At 39.8% G+C, this 20,595-nt stretch overlaps 1 protein-coding gene across 9 annotated transcripts in view; it reads right to left on the bottom strand.

Annotated features, from left to right (window-relative positions):
* Positions 1-20,595, bottom strand: part of brd4 (bromodomain containing 4) — a 182,172-nt gene that overhangs the window by 145,138 nt on the left and 16,439 nt on the right. Inside the window, exon 1 of one of the 9 annotated variants that reach the window (XM_072564155.1) lies at positions 12,260-12,349. The exons of the other annotated variants lie outside the window; for them this stretch is intronic. The gene's annotated coding sequence lies outside the window, so the exon portion shown is untranslated. Of the gene's footprint in view, positions 1-12,259; positions 12,350-20,595 lie in introns of those variants that run through there. 9 annotated transcript variants of the gene reach the window in all.

The raw sequence follows: 20,595 nt of genomic DNA, 5'->3' as shown, positions 1-20,595 counted from the left end.
ACTTATGCAGAGAGTTGGGGCAGGTGGATATTTGGAGGAGTCTTCACCCTACCTCACTTTTTTTTCAAACTCAAAATGTCTCACACAGATTGGGCTCCCTCAATCATTCTCGGCTAGAATATGGGTTGTAAAATTGGGAACACAGCTAACTGATCACGTGGCAGTACATCTGGAAGTGAAGACCAAGAGTGAGGATCGAGGTTTGCGGTATAGACGTCTGGATCCCTTTCTCTAAGTTTTCCAAATTTGTCGAGTACTTCTTGAAGGAGTCTCAGGAATTCTTGACCATCAACTCAGGCACGGCTAGTAGTCAGTCTATGCTATGGCAGACTGCTAAGGGTTTTGCTAGGGGATTTGCTATTTCCTATTCAATGAGCCAGAAATGACAGAAGGGGGAAAGTACCTACTGGAAATGCGGGTGAAAACTGCCGAGGCGGCACATTTTGCAGAGCTTAGGTGACTAAGCTTCAGCGGATCACAGCCCTCTGGGCTGCCTTGAATAAAATATTTACACAAATCGCAAAGAACGAACTTGCTTTTACTAGACAAAGGCTGTTTGAGTATGGGGATAGGCCAGGGAAGTGTTTAGCTCATCTGGCTAGGAAAAAGCGTGCTCCCCAATCCATTACTACAATTAGAGACAGTGTAGAGGTCCTTACAAGGATGCCAAAAGGATTAATGAGGCTTTTTGGAGTTTTTATTCTGAATTGTATCAGTATGAAGGTTAGGAGGACAAGTGGATTAAAATGGAAGCCTTGTTTTTTAAAGAATCTAAACTTCCCAGGGGTAACCTTGGAACTGACCTCTCTCCTTAATGCCCAGGAAATACAGGAGGCAGCTAGACAACTTCAGAGGGGGTAAAGTTTTATAAGGAGTTCATAGGGATTCTGTCAGGGCCAATGTTGGAGGTGTACAATCACTCCTATATGTATTGGGGGGAGGGAAGGAGGAAAGGGGAAAGGGGGGGGGGGGGAAAAAAACGGGAGGATGATTTGTCTCGCCACCCTCGAGCTACGGTCATCACCAACGGGGTAAAGTCTGGGAACTTTAGGATTGATTGGGGTAGTGGTGATGGAGCCACTGTCAGTGGTCATTCATCAGAACATCCACACAACTGGTCCTGAAGTGGGATTGATGTTACACAAGATTATGTCCTTCAGTTTTTTTTAAATTGGACCCGATGACCTCCGTACCACAACTGATACAATGTATCAATTCATTTTGGGCTATTTCAGGATATAAATTCAACTTTGAATAATCCAAGGCTAATCCTTTGGGAACCTCAAGGAATGTTTCCCAGGTTAATGCTGCAGAAATTTGTGGGTTGGTTTAGTTAGTTTGGCATGCATTGTGGGCCACCCCACAAACTTACTAAATTGTGGTTGGCTCAAGGATGGGGAGGTGTTGATTTCCCAGACATCAGGAGGTATCAATTTAGTTCCCTGCTGTCCTGTGTGCACGACTAGACAGGTAACAATCAGGACTCAATATGGCTAGATATCAAAGCCTCCCAGGAAAGGTGCCATCTCATTAACCTGTTGTTCATAGATAAGATGAGGACAGTTATGCACCACTGCCGGAACACCATTGCTATTAGTACGGTTAAGGCATGGAGGGTGATGCGTCAGAGTGACAGGTGCTTATTCGCCACTTACACCCATAGTTGGTATGCTGGGGTCCCAACCAGGAATGAGGGACTCAGGGTTCAAACTGTGTGCAGCAAGAGGGGTTTCCAGTTTGGGATGTTGTTTGGAGGAGGAGAGGTTATGATGTATTTTGATCAACTGTGTCACAAACACGGGCTGCCTAGAGATCTTTTCCTTTCCTTCAGGTTAGGGATTTCATCCAGAAGAAAACTACGCTTCTCACTAAGCCCTATAAGCCTGATACAGAGGTTGTTCCAATGTTCCACAAGCACCCTCTGTTAGTGCCCTCTACTGCCTGCTGGGTGACAGAGACTGGTAGGATATTAACCAGTTATGTGAGGTCTGGGAGCAAGAGCTCAGAGTGGAGATCTCTTCTGAAACATGGAAGGACATACGGGAGAATGTGCAAAAGATCTTAATCTATTAATAGGACATGCTATGCAGTTTAAAGTTCTGCACAGGGTTCAGCTGGCACCAGACTAGCTGGAGAAGTTTTAAAAAGGGCATCTTCAATGTGCCCCAAATGTAAAATGTGTGTGTAAGTACTCTTACCCATCATTTCTGGACATGGCACATGCTCAGTGTTTATTCGAGCACTGTGGCGGGAGAGATAGGGAGGGTATTAAGGACCCAAGTCAAGGTAGACCCAATAACTCTCCTCGGAGGTCTCCCAAATTTATCTTTAGACAGGCAATGGAAGAGACAATTTAATATCCTTACTTACTGTGCACTGAAGAACAGTCTGAGAACCCGCTGGGTTTGCTAGTATGGCAGAAATTAATTATGGAGCACATTCCCTTGGATTTTTTTTTCCCAAACATGGTAGACCACACAACAGACATTTTTTTCTAAGATATGGCAGGTGTTTATTTTTTGAGTTATTTGGATACAGATTTGTCTGCTATTTTAGCTAGGGCATTTGTTTAACCAGGATGGTTCGGTTTGCTGAGCGCTGGAGGGGGACTTCTGACTTAATACTGGTATATATACACACACAATGCACCCATTCTTTTATTTGGGAGTTTGCGCCGATCATTGCTATTTTATTTTTTGCGTGTTTTTTTGTTTTATTAGCCATTTATTTATAGGTGTTGTTTGCAGTGTTAGATTTTGTTTTTTAATCATAAGAGTAGGTTGATAGTTAGTAGACAATTTATTGTAATTTGCACTTTATTATACTGGTTTTATTTCCAAGAACTTGATATTTCTTGTTAATAAATATATTAACAAAAAAAGTCCCCCCAAAGCTTGCTTCATAAACTTTGCATGTTCGCAGAAGTTGGCGTATTGCAGTTGCATAAAGTGTCTAAGAATTTCAAGAAAAAGAAACTAACAATAGCCGTTTAACCGATTAAGTAAAAATCACTTTCCTTCAATTAACTGAACGTTTAACATCTGTTGAATTCTGGCGTTTTCACAGAATTCCAGATTCACAGTCCTTTGAGCAGGAATGTTTCATCTGCTTTAGGTGTGCTACCACTTATCCTAAAACTAATGATCACTCACTCTAGATTGACCCACAAGGAAATATATTTCATTAATCTACTTTTATCAATCCCCCCCTTAACATCTTTAACTCAATTCAAGCTCCCAACAAGAAACAAGAAAAATAACTAAGTCATGAAATCACAAGAGATTTGAAACAAAACATCTCAACTGTATAATTATTTAAAGCACAACCACCACTACTCTATAAATACATTTTAAACCTAAACATCTTGCCAAAACTCACTCACTTTTATTTCTATGTAAGAGATTCCTTTTCTTGACATTATTCAAAGTTTCTCTTCTTGCCCTTGCACCAAACTGAGGAACACCACAATAATCAGGGGTTTGTTTTTATTCTACTCAGGGCTCAAGCCACTTTCCTCAACATAAGGCACCTTGGGATCCTTACAGTAGCATCCAGCTTTATGATTCCCTATGCTTTTTGATCCATCCCACATGTTCTTATCTCTACACTTGCTGTAAAACTGTAACATGGCTAATATTTCAAGTTCAAACAAAAATTAACCTACAGTAATCATCCTTTCTTTCTCTCTGCAGATACTGCCTGACAGGAGTATATGACATTTTCTATTCTTATTTCAGAAAAGAAAATATTTATATAACTGAACGTACATCTGGTAACTTTCTCTCAAAACAACTAAATCTGCTAGAGATATCTTCTAACTACCTAGGGGAAGCCTGCTACACCCAGGAGTTGAGGGGAACAGCTTTATGAGAATGGTAGGTAGGATTGGGAACAAAAATACACATTAAGAGTGCTTTGCAAAGGTAAATGCAAATTGAGAAAGCTTCCAAATCAAAATGTACTTATCTTGAAGTGTGCTGGATGCAGGTTTAATTGTGGCACTCAACAGGGTGCTGGATGATTATTTTCATAGGAATAGGCCATTAAGCTTGCTCTGCCATTCAATACAATCACGGTGGATCAAACTCTCAACTGCCTTTACCCACCCACCCTTTATACCCCCAGATTTACCACCCTCTTTCATCTCTTAAATGACGTCCCTAGGGTTCAAGATTCAACAACCAAGTGAAATATTTTACCTGTATCTACCCTCTGTTCCTTTACACATCTCTCAATGTGAACAGTTACAGGCACCAAGTCAAAATGCTTAAACAGCCAGAGCAGGCAAATAGCCAAAATAGCTTCCTTTTCATGGTACCAACTCTTGGATTCTGTGGTTCAATTTTCTTGCATTGACCTCTACTGATGCTTCGACTCAACAGAATGGCTGGTTGGAAATCTACTGTTAAGTGAACTGTGCACTCTTGACAGTCAATACCTTCAAGAGAAAATGGAAGGAAACTGAAAATCAAAAAATTAAAATGCAAGACTTAAGGAATGAGTCAGAACTAGGGACATGGACATTTGTGACACTAAAGCTCAAGTTATGTGCAGTCGAACATATGGGAAGATTAAGATCAACTGTGTCTGATTACAGTTTCACCACTGATTCATATTCGGTGGTCCCCTGCATACATAAAACTAAGTACACATCACCCTCTAATAAGCAGAAAGTAAAGTAACTAATTCTTTTAAAAGATATCATTTAAGCAAACAAATTAATTTCCAAGACATTTCGACGTTTCGGACATAAGCCCTTCATGAGAAAGTATGTCCGAAACATCAACTCTCCTGCTCCTCAGATGCTGCCTAATCTATTGGGCTTTTCCAGCACCACACTGGTCAACTCTGATCTCCAGAATCAGCTCTCCTCACTTTCTCCATTTCCAAGACATACTCAACTATAATAAAGTAGTTATTCTTCCATTTCTCTAAGAATACTAGACAATATTAGAAGTAAACCACAAACCCACTCACTGCAATCAAGTTTATTTAGCATATATTTAAGCCACAGGATTAAAAACCATCCCCACTTCAGTTTTAAGTCCAGCAACATGGATTTCTAAACATTGGTTGCCTAGAACATACACTTTAAAATGCATATTTGTCAGTTTTTGTGAACAACACAATTTCAAAGTGAACAGTGAGAATTGTGGGAAGACAACTTGAAGAATCAGGTTTAGAAAATCATGAGGGGCATGGATAGGATAAATAGACAAAGTCTTTTCCCTGGGGTGGGAAAAGAGTCCAGAACTAGAGGGTATAAGGCTTAGGGTGAGAGGGGAAAGCTATAAAAGTGACCCAAGGGGCAACTTTTTCCACAGAGGGTGGCAAGTGTATGGAATGAACTGCCAGAAGTAGTGGTGGAGGATAGTACAATTGCGACATTTAAAAGGCATATGGATGGGTATATGAATAGGAAGGGTTTGGAGGGACATGGGCCAGATGCTGGCAGGTATTACTAGATTAAGTTGGGATATCTGCTCAGCATGGACACGTTGGACCGAAGGGTCAGTTTCCATGCTGTACACCTCCATGACTCTATAATTAGACCATGTTCACTTGAAGCTTGTTATAGGCTTAGCTGGTAAGGCACTATGCACTGAAAATATAAAAGAACGAACTACAGCTATTGGAAATCTAAAACAAACAATAGTAAACTTGAGATAACCCAGCAGGTCTAGCAGCAAGTATGGAGAAAACAGTTCAGGCTTTGGGTTCAGGAAGCATTCTAAAGGCGGTGTTCATGCTCCGCATGGAGACTTGAAGGCCATAAAAGGTAGACAAGTAATGGTTGTCATTGCTCCAGCTTGTGTGTCAAACCTCACCAAAGCACTGCAGTAGGCCTGCAACAAATATGTCGGCGTGAAGCAGCAAACAACTGGAAGCTTGGGGGTCACTTTTATGGATAAATGCATTTTTGTGGAGCACTTGCATTCCGAGAGAGAAATGGGTAGTTTCTTGATTAGCAACTGGATCGAAGGTTGCAGAGAGAAGGCAAGAGAATCCGCTTGACATATCAACCATGATCTAGTGGTGGGGCATCAAGAATCAATGGGCTGAATGGCTTAAACCTGCTCCAATGGTTACAGACTGGGGAAGCAAAAGGTGCCACTAGAGACCTGGCACTCAACCTCAACAAGGTCATGATGCCAAGTAACAGCATCATCCATTTTGGCATGTTTGATCAGGAGGGCATAGCATGCAGTCAGTTCATAGGGAGTTAACAACAGGCATGGTGTGCAGAAAGATTGAGGCAACTGTGAGCACTTCAACTGTCTAAATGAGCAGGTCAAGTGCAGCCAAGAGGCTAGACAGTGAGGTCCAGGGTCAGGGAGAGCATTCAGACAGGTGAAGCAGTGTATGGGACAAGGAGAGGACTCTTGTCCAATTAAAAGGGCATAGAGATGAAGGAAATGAAAGAATACAATGTCATGCCTTGCACAAAAATTAGAACACCATGTCCTTTGTTGAGCACAGCATATTTGGCAGAGAGCAGTATCATAAATAGCTGACAAAGAGATAGATTAGGAGAAGGGATGGAATTAAGAAAAAGGAAGGGGAAGGTTCCACAGGATTCCGGTACCTCTGAGCAGCTGAAGCCTGCATTCCTCAAGTCTGAAAGGCAGACAGTTCCTTTTCAAAAGAAAAATGAGCAAAAGAATAAAATGGAACCGACATATATGACAAATGATACGGAGTGTGGATCTCAGAATGTGGCAAGAACAGCCATCTGAAAAGCAGTGCACATCACGGACCTTCCTGTGATTGAATGATTTGAAACAAAAAGAGGAGAATCCAGTTGGAATCCATGTGGCTAAGTCTGAGCCAAAGGAATGAGACGCTGTGACGTAAGCAAGTTTTTGCAAATACCTTATTAAAATACTAGGAGGGAGAATAAAAGTAATGATAACAACAAAGATAGAATAGAACAGAAATACTTCTAGAGAAAGGGGAACTTCAAGTTGGGCATACGTTGAATAGATGCAGCAGTTAATTCACCACGAAAAGAAAATAAACTATAAAACAAAGATCTGAATAGAAACAAAAACAAATTGGAGCAACTCAGCATGTGCAGAGGGAAACAGGAGCTAACGTGGAGGCCAGTGACCCTTCGGAACTGAAAACAGCCAGGGAAGGGTGGTATTTATGCTGATGTCTACTTTCATTCAGTACTGTATCTGCTAGGATGATCACAGGTCTACACTGAGTTCACTGTTCTAAAACAGACAACCGGAAGTGCTTTGACTTTTAACATCCATGGGTTACGGTACAAAAATAAATACACAGCCAGAGTTACCAACTCCCAGCTGCTTATCCAACAGTTCTTGATAGAAAGCAGGTGTGTGTATGAGGTCAATAGAGGAAATGTCTGCCAACAGAATGCCAGAGGTAGCCAACATCTGTAAAAACATTTCAGCTTCAGAAGAGAAAAGAAAATGGAAGGGTAAAGCAGTTTAATAAATTAGTTTTCTTAAAATGTGCAATTCAAAGCCCTCAAAACAGTGGATCATAGAGTAAAGCATTGAGCCATGACATGAGTAAGGTTTCAGGAAAGCACATTTGTGCTAACAGACTCAAAACATGAAAGCCAAAATCTCTCAACTGCAGCACTGAAGAATAAGCTGAAGTAGAAAAGGTCATGGTGATAAACTAACTGGCAATTGTTTTCCACTGTCATTTTGGGCATTAATCTTTTAACATTACTAGAGAGATATTCCCATTTAATGTAATATTAAAAGGGGAAAATTGCACTTTGGACAGGGTCAAACAATCATGAAAGAAAGAAAGTGGATGACCATCCATTGTAATTTACACTTCATTTAGATAGTCATTTGCTATTACTTCCCGGCTGTTGTCAAGATAAGCTATAATTCAATCTCTGCCATCCAGAAATGCTTTCTGGCCATCCCCTGAAGCTCATTATGCAGTACCTGCATGGTCTTGGGGAAATCACTTGAGTCAGGAAGTCACCTGCATAACGATTACCCAGGATTAGGGCATGAACACTTGAATAAATCACTGAGGACGATCTCATCCTGCCATTGGACTTGGGGTAACTTATAAAGGGGTAAAAACAATGACTGCTGATGCTGGAAACCAGATTCTGGCAGCATCCAAGGAGCTTCAAAATCGACGTTTCGGGCAAAAGCCCTTCATGAGGAATAAATTAAGGGCTTTTGCCCGAAACGGCGATTTCAAAGCTCCTTGGATGCTGCCTGAACTGCTGTGCCCTTCCAGCACCACTAATCCAGAATTGGAGTAACTTATGACTGAGTAACTGGGGGCTGTCTTGAATGGCATGTGACTGTGGGGGAGCAGCCAGAATATCTGAAAGCATGGCCAACTGACCGGTCTAACGGGGACGTGTTCTTTGTTCAGTGCTTCAAACTGACTCGACTTCGCGCACCTGCGAATAGAGTCAAAGGGGGTCACCTAGCCTGTACAAGCTTTAATAAACTTTAACTGTTTGCAAATTGCGAACCTAACAACCTGCTGCTTTCAGTTTTCTCAATTTGCGCTGACACCATCTCTCACCTGATTTCAACTGCAATGAAGCAGTGTAAACAATAAGATTAACATTAAAACTCCCATCAGTTTGTAATTCCCGAATTTTCAGACATCAACAAAACATCTGGGTTCAGACAGAAAAGTGAAGCAAGACCAAAATCATGTCAACCATGACCTTATTGAATGGTGTAGTAGGCTTGAAGGGACAAATGACCTACTCCTGCTCCAAAGTTCGATGTCCATCTTCAGCACTGTAAACTCTTACAGCATGAGATGACATGCACCAATAAAAGTAGTGCATTTCCTATAACATATTATGCATCATAAACATACTAAAAGTTTGAAAATCAATGGATGAAATACATAAGTTGATTCACTTCACTGTTATTTAAGACTGTTTCTTCCAGAAGAGCCTAAAAGTGAATATAATTTTGCAGCTCTCGTACACCAGGGTTTTCCTGGCCTACCAATACTCAAAAGCATACTACATACCCTCAAACCACTGACTAGTAGCACTGGAGTGCTTTTGCCAACTTAGGAATTCGTGCCTCAGTGTTCTGTGTTAGCATCAAGTGTTTTAGAACTAATTTTAGTAATAACAAATAGGTACAATTTCAGTGCGCTAAAACAGCTTAAAAGTCTACATGAGAAGAGCAAAGCTTTTGTCAGCATTGCTCAAAAACATACTTCAGCTGCCATCCGGAAGCAAGGCGAGGTCCGTGTGAAATGCAAAGAGGATTTTTTTCCTTCAAGATTCTTTTTTTGGGTGCAAGATTTGGTTTCAAATGTATTGGTCTTTATTGAAATAACTGTTGTGGGACAGCTCAGCACCACTGCGGACAGTAATTCTCTTGGCCAACAATTCAGGTTCTCCTTTGCCCTCGGACTAAGTACCTCGTAAAGATAATCAGTGATCTTCAGACTAAACAAGTACAATACATTATTGAAACTTGGATGCAATTTCATTAATACTAAACTTTGTATATTCATGGCATTTATTCAGTTATCTTTCTTGTGCATTGACAAGTACTTATTGGCAATCAATGCTTATTTTGAGTTTTAAATTGTTTGCACACTTGCATTTATTTTGCCAATACTTGACAAGGATCTGCCACAAATAGTAAAAGAGGTGGTAAAGAAAGTAGGGCCAATAAAAGGATGAGACAAGCGATCTAGTGTTACCAAAGTGGATGCTACTTAAGCCATTGTAATAGAGGAGAAAACTCACGAGCAGGGTTTAGGTTTGACAATAGCAGTAACAGATAGGCTATTACTGGTATTTGACAGATGAGCTGCATGTAAGATATTTCCAGGGCACCAGCCATAATCTGTCTTCCTTTGACAAAAGTGGTGGCTCAAGTAGTGTGAAAAACATTATATCCTTTTTCAGGATAAAGCCCAACAACTGCAGACCAGTCAGTTTAATTTTGGTGGTGGGAAGCTTTCAGAAAATCATTCAAATTAATATTCAGATGGAAAAATGTGAATTGATTACGAAAGACCAGCATTAAGAGAAATGCTGGTTCAATTAACTTGGATATTTCTCCAAGAGGTAAGATGCTTGATAAGGGTATTATACAAATGATGTAGCAAACAGATTTCAAAAAGGCATTTAATACAGTGACACAAAACGACTTGAGGAACGTTTAGCTTGGAAATAAGGAGGAATAGTATTGATATGGTTACAAAATTGGCTGAAGGATATGAAACAGTCAAAAGGATACTTTTTAAGACTGGAGGAAGGTTTGTAATTGGGTTTTCCAAGGAGGGCCTTCCCTTCATGATCTAGATCTTAGCATGTTGGGGACAATTTCCAAGTATAAATTCAGAGCAAGAGGGGGGTGAAACTTCATAAAAGGATACAGGCAAAATGGAATGGGCAAATAAATGGGAGATGACGAACATTTGTATGACTGGCAGAAAGAACACATACAAACGTGTGTAGGAGCAGAGGGAGCTGGATATACATGCACACAAGTCAGTCAAGATAGATGACTTTTAACATGACTTAATTTGTTTCTACGTGCAGTGTAACAGTAAATCCCTTCAGGGCAAAGTACATTAGCATTGTTCACTCGCAGGCAGATCCACAAGACATTGGAGGTACAAAAATCACCAACTTGCTACAAAATCAAAATCATTTCGTCAACTGAAATGCATTTTCTGCTGTTCAATATTTGTATCTCACATTTCTGGCTGTTAAAGAGAAAGTAAATTCGACATGCACCCTCAAATATGAAGGACTCAAAGTCAGTGACGCTATCCATATTGGGGCAGATTAAGTTTGACAAGATAGATGCTATATTAGGAACATGATGCAAAAACAGACAATACTTGAAATACTCAGCTTAGGCAACAATGTACAGATTGAATCAAAGTGTCAACCATCTTTAGTTATGCTATAGGGCAAGTAATCCAGATGCCTTAATTAATAATTCGGAAATAAGTTCAATCTCACAGCTACAACTGTCAAACTGAATTCAATTAATTAAATAGGTTTGGTAAATCTGAAGTAGTCTGATAATTAAGCTCCTGGAGCATGAGTCAAACCTATTTGCCTCACGAAACATTCAGGACAAGCAAGCATCTCTTCACACTAGAGCAATAGCAATGTGGATGATTCTCCGCTCCTGAAATGGCCTGGCAACTTATGCAGTTGTACAAAGTTGTCCCAAAGATCCACAGCAATTCAAGGCAGCATCTCATCAGCACCTTTAATGGCAATTTGGGATGGACAACATAAAACTGGCCAGTAGGAGCCACATCTTAATGACTAAAACAATGACTTATTCAAGTGATACTTGTATTTTAAATGGCTTGAACTTGTACAAGAGAAACTATGTGCATGCACAGTGCTGTAGATGATTTATATCAGTGGGGTGAGAATCAAGATGCATCTTCACACTGATATTTTTCATTATTGAGTTGTACTACCAAAATACAACAGATTCAGAACAGCAAAATCATATTCCACCACAACATAGGGCCTGGCATCAAAACGCAAGCTCAATCAGTACGAATGGACTGTACTCAGTGACATCAAACACATGAGAGAAGAGGTGACAACATAATTATGAAATGAAGGCAGCACATTACATAATTTAAGCAGTTTAGAATATAAGCCATCCCACAATCAACTATCAACTCAGCTTGGCAGTCCAGCCACATCCAGTCCTGAATGGTGGTGGACAATTAAATAACAGGAGGCAGTAGCTGCTCCATGAACATAATCATCCTCAATGTTGACATAAGTGTAAAAATACAAGAGCAGCCAACGCAGTGTCCCTACCTCACGTTAAAGTGCAAACCTGCTATATGATTACATCTGTGAACAAGTCGATTAGAACACATGGAGCGCACAAGTATTTGTGACCATCCTCTCAGAGAACTGTCAAGGTACAAAGTTTCCAAAAAGGTGTCAGTCTTCAGACAATTTGATTCACTCCACATATTACAATATGCAAGTACACTAAATTGAAAGGATAAGGATCCTGAACATGCCACGCGTCCAGTGCAAGATAACCTTCCTCACTACTAGCTACATCTCAATGTACAGATGTACATGTCAAACCAAGGTATTTCAGACTGACTACAACCCTGGCTCAGTATTGCTCAGTTTGCCAAGACTACTTAACAATTGGAATGGGGGTAAAACTCTTCACTGGCTGAACTGTACAGAACTCAGCATCAGGCATGGTCAACAAAGACAGATCGGTGAGATATTAAAGGGTTAATTTGCTCTGCTGACCTGCAGGTAATTGGATGTCCCAAGGCTAGGGTGGGACGTCTGTCTTACAGGTCAAATGTAAGGAATTTACATTTCCATCCCTTGCCAGATTCATCTGTATGGCCATTTCCTAGTTAGAGGAAAAGAATTATAATCATTCCCCAATTCAGAAATCACTAAGAACAGTGCAATTAAAATTCAGATACTCCTTGCAGTAAAAAAAACGATTCACAAGAGATCTGGCCATTAAGGGATGGTTTACACCACATTGTTTCTGGAAATTGAGAGATTACTACATTGTGTCTTGAGTGGCATGTAACTGCGTGGGAATGGCAGGGGGTTGTCTTGTGGGTGTTGCCGACTGTAATGAGACACTCTGGTACTGTATGAAGGAAGAAGTGCTTTTGTTCAGAGATCTATGACACAGCTCTGCAAGCCCTGAGAAGTGTATTAAGAGTTCCTCCAGAAAGCTTTTATTCGCTTAATAAAACTTTGGTTCTTCACAGAAGTTGGCCCACCAAGTTCCACACCAATCCTCCAAAGATTAACCCACCCAGACCAATTTCTCTCTGATTAATGCACCTACCACTATGGGCAACTTAGCATGGTCCATTCACCTAACCTGCACATCTTTGGACTGTGGGACGAAACCAAGAGCACCCAGAGGAAACCCACTCAGACACAGGGAGAACGTGCAAACTCCACAGACAGTCGCACAAGACTGGAATCGAACCCGAGAACCTGGTCTGTGAGGTAACAGTACCAGCCACTGAGCCACCGCATTTGCCTTTACCTCTCTCCTTAACCTACCACTCACTCAATCAACCCCTCAATCCCCTAGGACTCTGCGGTTACGGAATCAGAGGTATCTTACGCATTTGCACGGGTTGGCTGTCAGAATCATAAGTTCTTTGCTTTTTTTTAAAAATGCAGAGTGTTTACAAAAAGAGTGCATTATAATTTTGATATTTAGTTAGGATTTTAGAGAATTTTAGAACTTAACGTTTAGGGGTCAATTCTTTTTAAGATTTCATTGGCCCCCTTCATATTGCAAGGGCATTCAACCAGTTGAGCCTTACCTTGTCTTTTGATCTTTTAAGGGATATGAAGGCTTGCTGATCAAGCTAACTTCACAACAGCCAGTTGGCTTTATTACATTTAACAGCAGATCAGAAGCAAAGAATGCTATGTTCACCTACCCTGCTGCTGCAGCACTTCACACTCAGATGCGTTGATATCCTCCATCTGAAGCACCTCCACAAGGATCGAAGGCTCGCCAGTTTTGTTAAACATATATCCAAGAATTCAGATTTCTCAATGGAGTGGTAAGCAAAGACAGACTGGATTTTGTTTTCAGGTTGGACTTTAGTGAAGGATATTTTAGGTAATTCTGATAACTCCACTCCACCCCCTCAACTTGGGAGGGGGTGGAATGGTCACGAAGGACTGTGGATTTAAGAACTTTACTGATGAGCACTTTTTGCCCAGGTTGGAGCATTCTGGGGATTCTAAGCTAGTACCCTTTGTTGTTATCATTGTACGTTGTGTGTCTATTACTTGCTTAAGCACTGGTTCGAAGATTCTTTGAATAAGCTGGTATCGCCTTTCTCATCCACCATCTCAAATGGTTATCATGGTAGGATAAAGGAATGAGATATTAAAGGGTTAATTCGGTCTACTGACCTGCAGGAAATTAAATATCCAGAGGGTAGGGTGGTATGTTTCTGTCTTACAGATAGAACGTAAGGAATTTACATTCCCATCTCGAGCCATTCACAAGGCCATTTCCTAGTTATCCAGAGTAAAAGAATCATATCCTTCCCTTATTCAGAAACCATTAAGAACATTGTAATTAAAATTCTGACTACTCCCTGCAGTTAAAAAGATTCACAGCAGATCTGGCCATTAAAGGATGATTTACATTACACGGTTTCTGGAAATGATGTGATCACTACATTGTGTCCTGAGTGGCATGTGACTGTGAGGGAATGTCAAGGGGTTGTCTTGTGGGCGTTACTGACTAATGTGGAACTCTTGTACTGTACAAAGGAAGAACTGTCCCTTTGTTCAAAGAGATCTTTGACACTGCTCCGCAAGCCCTGTGAAGCATTTTAAGGGTTCCTCCAGAAAGCTTGTGCTTGCTTAATAAAACTTTGTTCAGAGGTTCACTTGCTGCAGTTCCATCAAGTCCACTGAAAGGTTTACCAACCAAATGAAACCGAAAACTACACATTATTTTAAAGTTTGGCAGGTGAACATTGATAAAGTCAAGCTCACTACTAAATAGTGAGCATATATATCATCACTACCTCAGTTACCTCGTCAGTTATGTTCTTTTTCTTATGATTCTTACATACTTATTGCAACTGCAACATGCCAACTTCTGTTCACAACCAAAATTAATAAAGGCACAGTACAGTACAAGCTTTGGAGAAACTTAACACTTTGCAGGGCTTGTGGAATAGTGTCAAAAGATCTTCCTGAACAAAGGAAACAGTCCTTCCTTTATATGGTACAAGAGTTACACCATAGTCAGTAACATCCACAAGACAACCCTCGGCCATTCCCCCACAGAGACATGCCTCTCAAGACAACGTAATGACCACAGTTCCAGAAACAATAAAATGTAAATCATCCCTTAATAATGGTCAAATCTGTTGTGAATAGTTTTTATTAACTAAAAGGAGTATTCAAAATTCCAATTGTAATGTTCTTACTGATTTCTGAATAGGAGATGAAAATGTAAATAGTAGGAGATGACAATGTAAATTGACTTTTGAATAACTAGGAAATTAACTCTAATATCAGAGTTAGGCAGGAGGTGTTTTTTTTTAATATTCTTGGAGCTCCATTAAAGATAAACACACACAAAGAGATTCACACTTAACTGCAAACAGAACTGAAGCTGATAATGAGACCAAGATATTATTGTTCCCACTTCCTGAAAGATTTATAACTAATTCACCAAAAAGAAACGTTGGGAAAACCGGTTGAGGCCAAATTAGTACACAGCATTTAGACTAAGCTCTGGAGCTGCTAGTTTCAGAAACTACAATACTACCAGATTAACAAAATAATTTAACTCACTACATTCAAGTAGTTGCACAGTTCCATGTAACTACTTGAGTTGTAGCTCATCATGCCAAAATGACTGCTTGGTTTTCTAACAGTTTGGAAAACTGCCAGACTTTTAAAATCATGTTATGCTCATGAAAAACAAAAGAAAAAAGGTGAAAGTAGAAGCTGAGAGACTGTACTGAAATGACAAAACCACCAACTTCCTGAATGTGTGACATGCAGTAATGTAATTTGTAACAAAGACCCATCTCACAATATTTGAAAACCATTTCAAAGTATTTCATAACAGTAAGTAATTTGAACTACAATGACAGCTGATTTACAACACACAGGCTTACTGACATTGATCTACCCAACAGGAAAGACAATGGCAGAACAGACCCGCCAACCCCATAAAATCTTCCACACAGGGCCAGTGCCAAAATAGGGAGAGCTGTCTCTCAGACTAGTCAAGCAACATATTGACTGTCAGTCATACTCACGGAATCATACCTAACAATGTCCCAGATGCCACCATCACCACCTCTGGATATGCCCTGTCCCACAGGCAGGACAAATCCAATAGAGGTGGCAGCGCAGTGGCAGTCGGGAAAAAGTTGCCCTTGGAGTCTTCGACGCTTACTCTGGACCCCACAAAGTCTTGTGGCTTCAGGTATGGAACCAAGTACCATCCTCCCTCGGTTGATACATCAGAACTCCACGATGAACAATAGTTGGAGGAAGTACTTTACATCAGTAAATAATGTGAACTAGATTAACAGCTGATTTAAAACACAGCACACCTGGCATTGACCTCAAAAAGGGAAAGAATGGCAGAAAGAGCCCTGTCAACCCCACAAAATCCTCTTTATGAGGATGTGGGGCCAGGATGGCAAGGGTACAAAATGTGGACAAACCCCTCCTATTCATACACCCATCCAGGTGCTTCTTAAATGCTGTAATGGCAAGGTGTTAAAGGGTTAATTTGTTCTGCTGACCTACAAGAAATTTGATGTCCCAGGGACAGGGTCTTGCAGGGAGAAGGTAAAAAACCTACTAGCCATCTCCTGTTATTTAGATGCGATTTAATCGCACTGTTTATGGAAATAATCAAACCACTACATTGTGTCTTCATTGGCATGTGACAATGGGGGAAGTGGGTGGGGGTTGTCTTCTGGGCATTACTGATGGTGATGTAACATCTTGTATAAAGGAAAAACTGGTCCCTTTGTTCAGAGAGCTTTTCCTGACACACTTCGCAAGCACTGCAAAGAATGTTAAGTGATCCTCTAAAAGCTTGTACTTGCTTAATAAATTTTGGCTGTTCACAGAAGTTGACATATTACTGTTGCACCAAGTGTGTAAGTGTACAACCTAACAATCACAGTGAGATATTAAAGGGTTAATTTGCTCTGCTGACCTGCCGGAGATTGGATGTCCTAAGGTGAGGATGGGATGCCTCTAACTTACAGGTAGTTGTAAGGAATTTATATTCCCAACTCTTGGCATTCAGAGGCAATTCCTAGTTATTCAGAATAAAAGAACTGCACCACCCTCCTAATCACAATCAATAAGAACATTGCAGTTGGAATTTTGACTACTCCCCATAATTTTAAAAAATGATTCACAACAGATCTGACCATTAAAAGGGATACATTATATCGTTTCTGGAGATGGTCAGGTCACTGCATTCTGCCTCGAGTGGCACGTGACTGTGGGGGGGGATGGCTGGGATTTCTCCTGTAGGCATTACTGACTGTGATGTAAAGATTTTATATAAAGGAAGGACTGTTACTTTGTTCTGAGAGATTCCGTGACCTGGCTTCACAGGCATTGTGAAGTGTGTTATGGATCTCTTTGCTGGTTCACAGAAGTTGACATGTTCCAGTTGCATCAATTGTGTAAAAGAACCTCAAGGAAAAAAGAACCTAACAATATCAGATGCCCATTAATTCAGAAAAGAGTTATCTATGCAGGAACAAGCTTGGTTTTTTTCTGAGAGCCACAGTTTAATTTTGCAACGTTAAGATATAGTTATTTCATTAGCAGCAACTCATTCTAATCCCAAACGTAATACTTACATCTACAGATTACATTCAATTTTGTTAAAATATTGTTCCATGCTCCAAGATCCAGACAAAAATAACATTGAAGTTGCAAGATTGAAAGGACTTTAAATGGAAAGCGAACAGAATTCAAGTCAAATATATAATATACCATCAAAACAGAAGTGTGTATTTAAAATCTGTCAGAAAAATTTGGCATTGTACAAAGAGATACCCAAAAATACTCATTATTGCAATAGCATACTTCACCAACAAGGATTGAGCCAAAACACCTAACCCACTTACCACACATTTAACCAAGTATTATTTTCTCTTGCTGACTAGTAACAAGCAGCGTAGCCATTTATGCTGACAATGGAGCAGCGAAGGGGAGGGAATTTGTGGCTAGTGTCATAGTACAATTATAGATAACTCAGGAGAAATTGCAGCAATGTTTAGAATATACTAACTATAGGATAAAGGCACCGGAAAGAACATTTTAGACGGAGAGGAAGCTCCAGAGTCAAGAGTGCAGAATTCACTTCCAATTCAACAGTTGAGTGTATAGCTTTCATTGAATGATTAGATGGGATGTATGACTGAAAATGATAAAGGAATTTATAAACAGAGTCTTCAGGCTTTTTACTTACAGGATACCAAGTCAAATTACCTGTTTATGATTGAATATCTAGAAGTATATTAGAGTCTTAACTATTTATAGCTTCTAACATCCACAATATCAAGTAGTTTCAAATTTACATTCTGAAAAACACATTAAATGCTCTCACCTAATTTCAAAAAAATTATGCATTCCGCTGTTTAGCATTAACAGTTTACTGGCGTTCCCTCTCCCCAAAGCTAACTTCCAGAATAAATATTAAAAGAATATTTAATCAGTTTGAAAACAACCACCTGTCTTTTCTTTTAAAGAATTTATCCTGATCAGCAGTCGGGTATGAAAGCACCAGAGACTTGACTCCACGTATACAAAATGAACACTAATGTGCAGCTATAGTCATGAACGTGTAATAAAGTCTGTCAGGGACACAATCCAGTCCAGAACATGCTAGTATCTACAGAACAACACCACATTTCAACCATGCAACTTGTACACTTATTTTCCAAATTGTACTGTTCTGAACTTGAATTTATGCCATTAGAAAATGAAGTCTTCACCTATTAAAAGTATTTCAGACATTTTCATGTGATACATCTTGTTTCTCAATGTACAGAAATAAAGAAATAATGCTGGAGCAAAATATAGAACAAAGGTTGCAAGCTACACAAATGTTAATGTCGACATTAAAATTGCATTAGAACATGCTAGATGCAACACTAGAAAAATCAACCATACATATTACCATAACATACAATTTTCTATTGTTAACTATGGATTTTCAAAGCCAGCACATTTCAAATGCCATATTCACAATCATGTGATGACATAAAATGGCGGGGAATATTTTAGTTATACTCAGGTGATTTACAAAAACTACCACCACCAATGCATTGAACACTGACTTTCAGAGTTAACTTCTCAGCAAACAGGACTTTTGTCGAAGGACAAATCCAGATATTGGGTGATGGGAACAAAGAACAGATGAGTCTGACTGTAGCAGCAATTCATATTCTTGCACTCATCATTAGCACGTTTAATTCACTTTCGATGTTGTGGAAGTCATTTTTGATCTGCCAACAGCCTACCTACATTTTACATTAACAAAAAAAAAACTTTCAAATGTAGATTACTTAAATGCAGGAATGCAACCAGATTAACACATTCCACATTACCAACATTGCACAGTATCAGCATAAATCTTGGTCTGTACCACTTAAAATGAAGTCTACCAAAAATAAACATGCCAGTATACCAGCCTCGACAGCTCTTCCTGTTTAAAATTAGTCGAGAAATAACAACAAACGGCCATTCCCTCAGGGCATCCCAAACATTTCATAATAGATTTTATAGGATCACAACTTCTTTACTGAAAAGAACAAATGCTTCCAGAACAAGGTCCTATAATTAAAGTGACTAAATAAGTAGCCAGTTAATTTGTTTTGGCGTTGGAGGAACAAGTGTTGATTAAATGGCAAGTGAAAACTCCCTGCTCTACAGCGTATACATTTTTTTCCATCCACCTGAATGACATGTTGGCAGAGAGACTTCTGCTTATTGTGATCTAGAACACTGCTGGGAGCACGACAACATTCCTTCAGAATTATCGTATATACGAGTGTAATAGTCGAATTTTTTTGACTACTGGTCTCTAAGCAAATAAAAAAAAACAATGAATTATAGTCACACAGAGCAACAGTCGGCAGCCTGGAAGACCCAGAACAGAGCATGATGACCAGCAGATTGGAAACCTTGACCGGCACACTGACTCCCATTATCTGTGAAGAACTAGGGTCGACATTTACATGAGATAAATGGAAAATTCCAGATTTTTTTGGTGAAAATAGGTGGTCGACCTTTACACTAGATTGACTATCACACGAGTAAATACAGTACGTGCACAAGTCACGTGCTGATACCCTGGAGTGATCAACATCTATTTCACCGAGTGTGAACACAACTGAATCAAAACATTTTCCAAATTATCCTGCAAAGACGCAACATGTAGTAACAAATAATAAGAAAGGAGTTATGGTGGTCCCAGGTTCAATCTCCATGCAGCAGACATCAGAGTAGGAGAAGCATCAGCCTGGTCAAGGCCACATGCACAGACATTTATCAAGTAAAAAAAGGGTGAGAAATTAAGGCTAGAGCAACGTCAAGTTTATAGTTCTGGTATAGATTGATTAATACTTTGTCATTTCTAACCAAACACACAACATTTGAAGCCACTGTTCTACTTACAGCAAATTAATTTCACACTGTTTAAAAGAGTATTACAAAGATTTCTGAACAAAATTGCTGATGAATTCAACATTGCACAATTTCATTTTATCACAATGAGTCTTAGAAATATTACACTGGACTGCACAGCTTGGTTTTTAAAAGCACTCTCTACCTATTGCAATTGGCATTTCACTATGTATATTGCGCCATCTTTTCAAAGGCATAGGAGAATTAAGACCATTCAGCACCTCATCTCTACTATTCAACCATTCTTTTCCCACGACCCTTGAAGCCCTTATCAAGAGCCTACATACCTGTTTTAAATAGACAATGACTTTGCCTCAAACGTCTTCTGATGGACAGCACTTCAACAAATTCAACATACAATTTAAAATTCCACGATAACACTCTTC

The sequence above is a fragment of the Chiloscyllium punctatum genome, chromosome 46 (genome assembly GCF_047496795.1).
Source record: "Chiloscyllium punctatum isolate Juve2018m chromosome 46, sChiPun1.3, whole genome shotgun sequence".
NCBI classification, from domain to species: Eukaryota; Metazoa; Chordata; class Chondrichthyes; order Orectolobiformes; family Hemiscylliidae; genus Chiloscyllium; species Chiloscyllium punctatum.
This window is presented reverse-complemented; position numbering and strand designations above follow the sequence as displayed.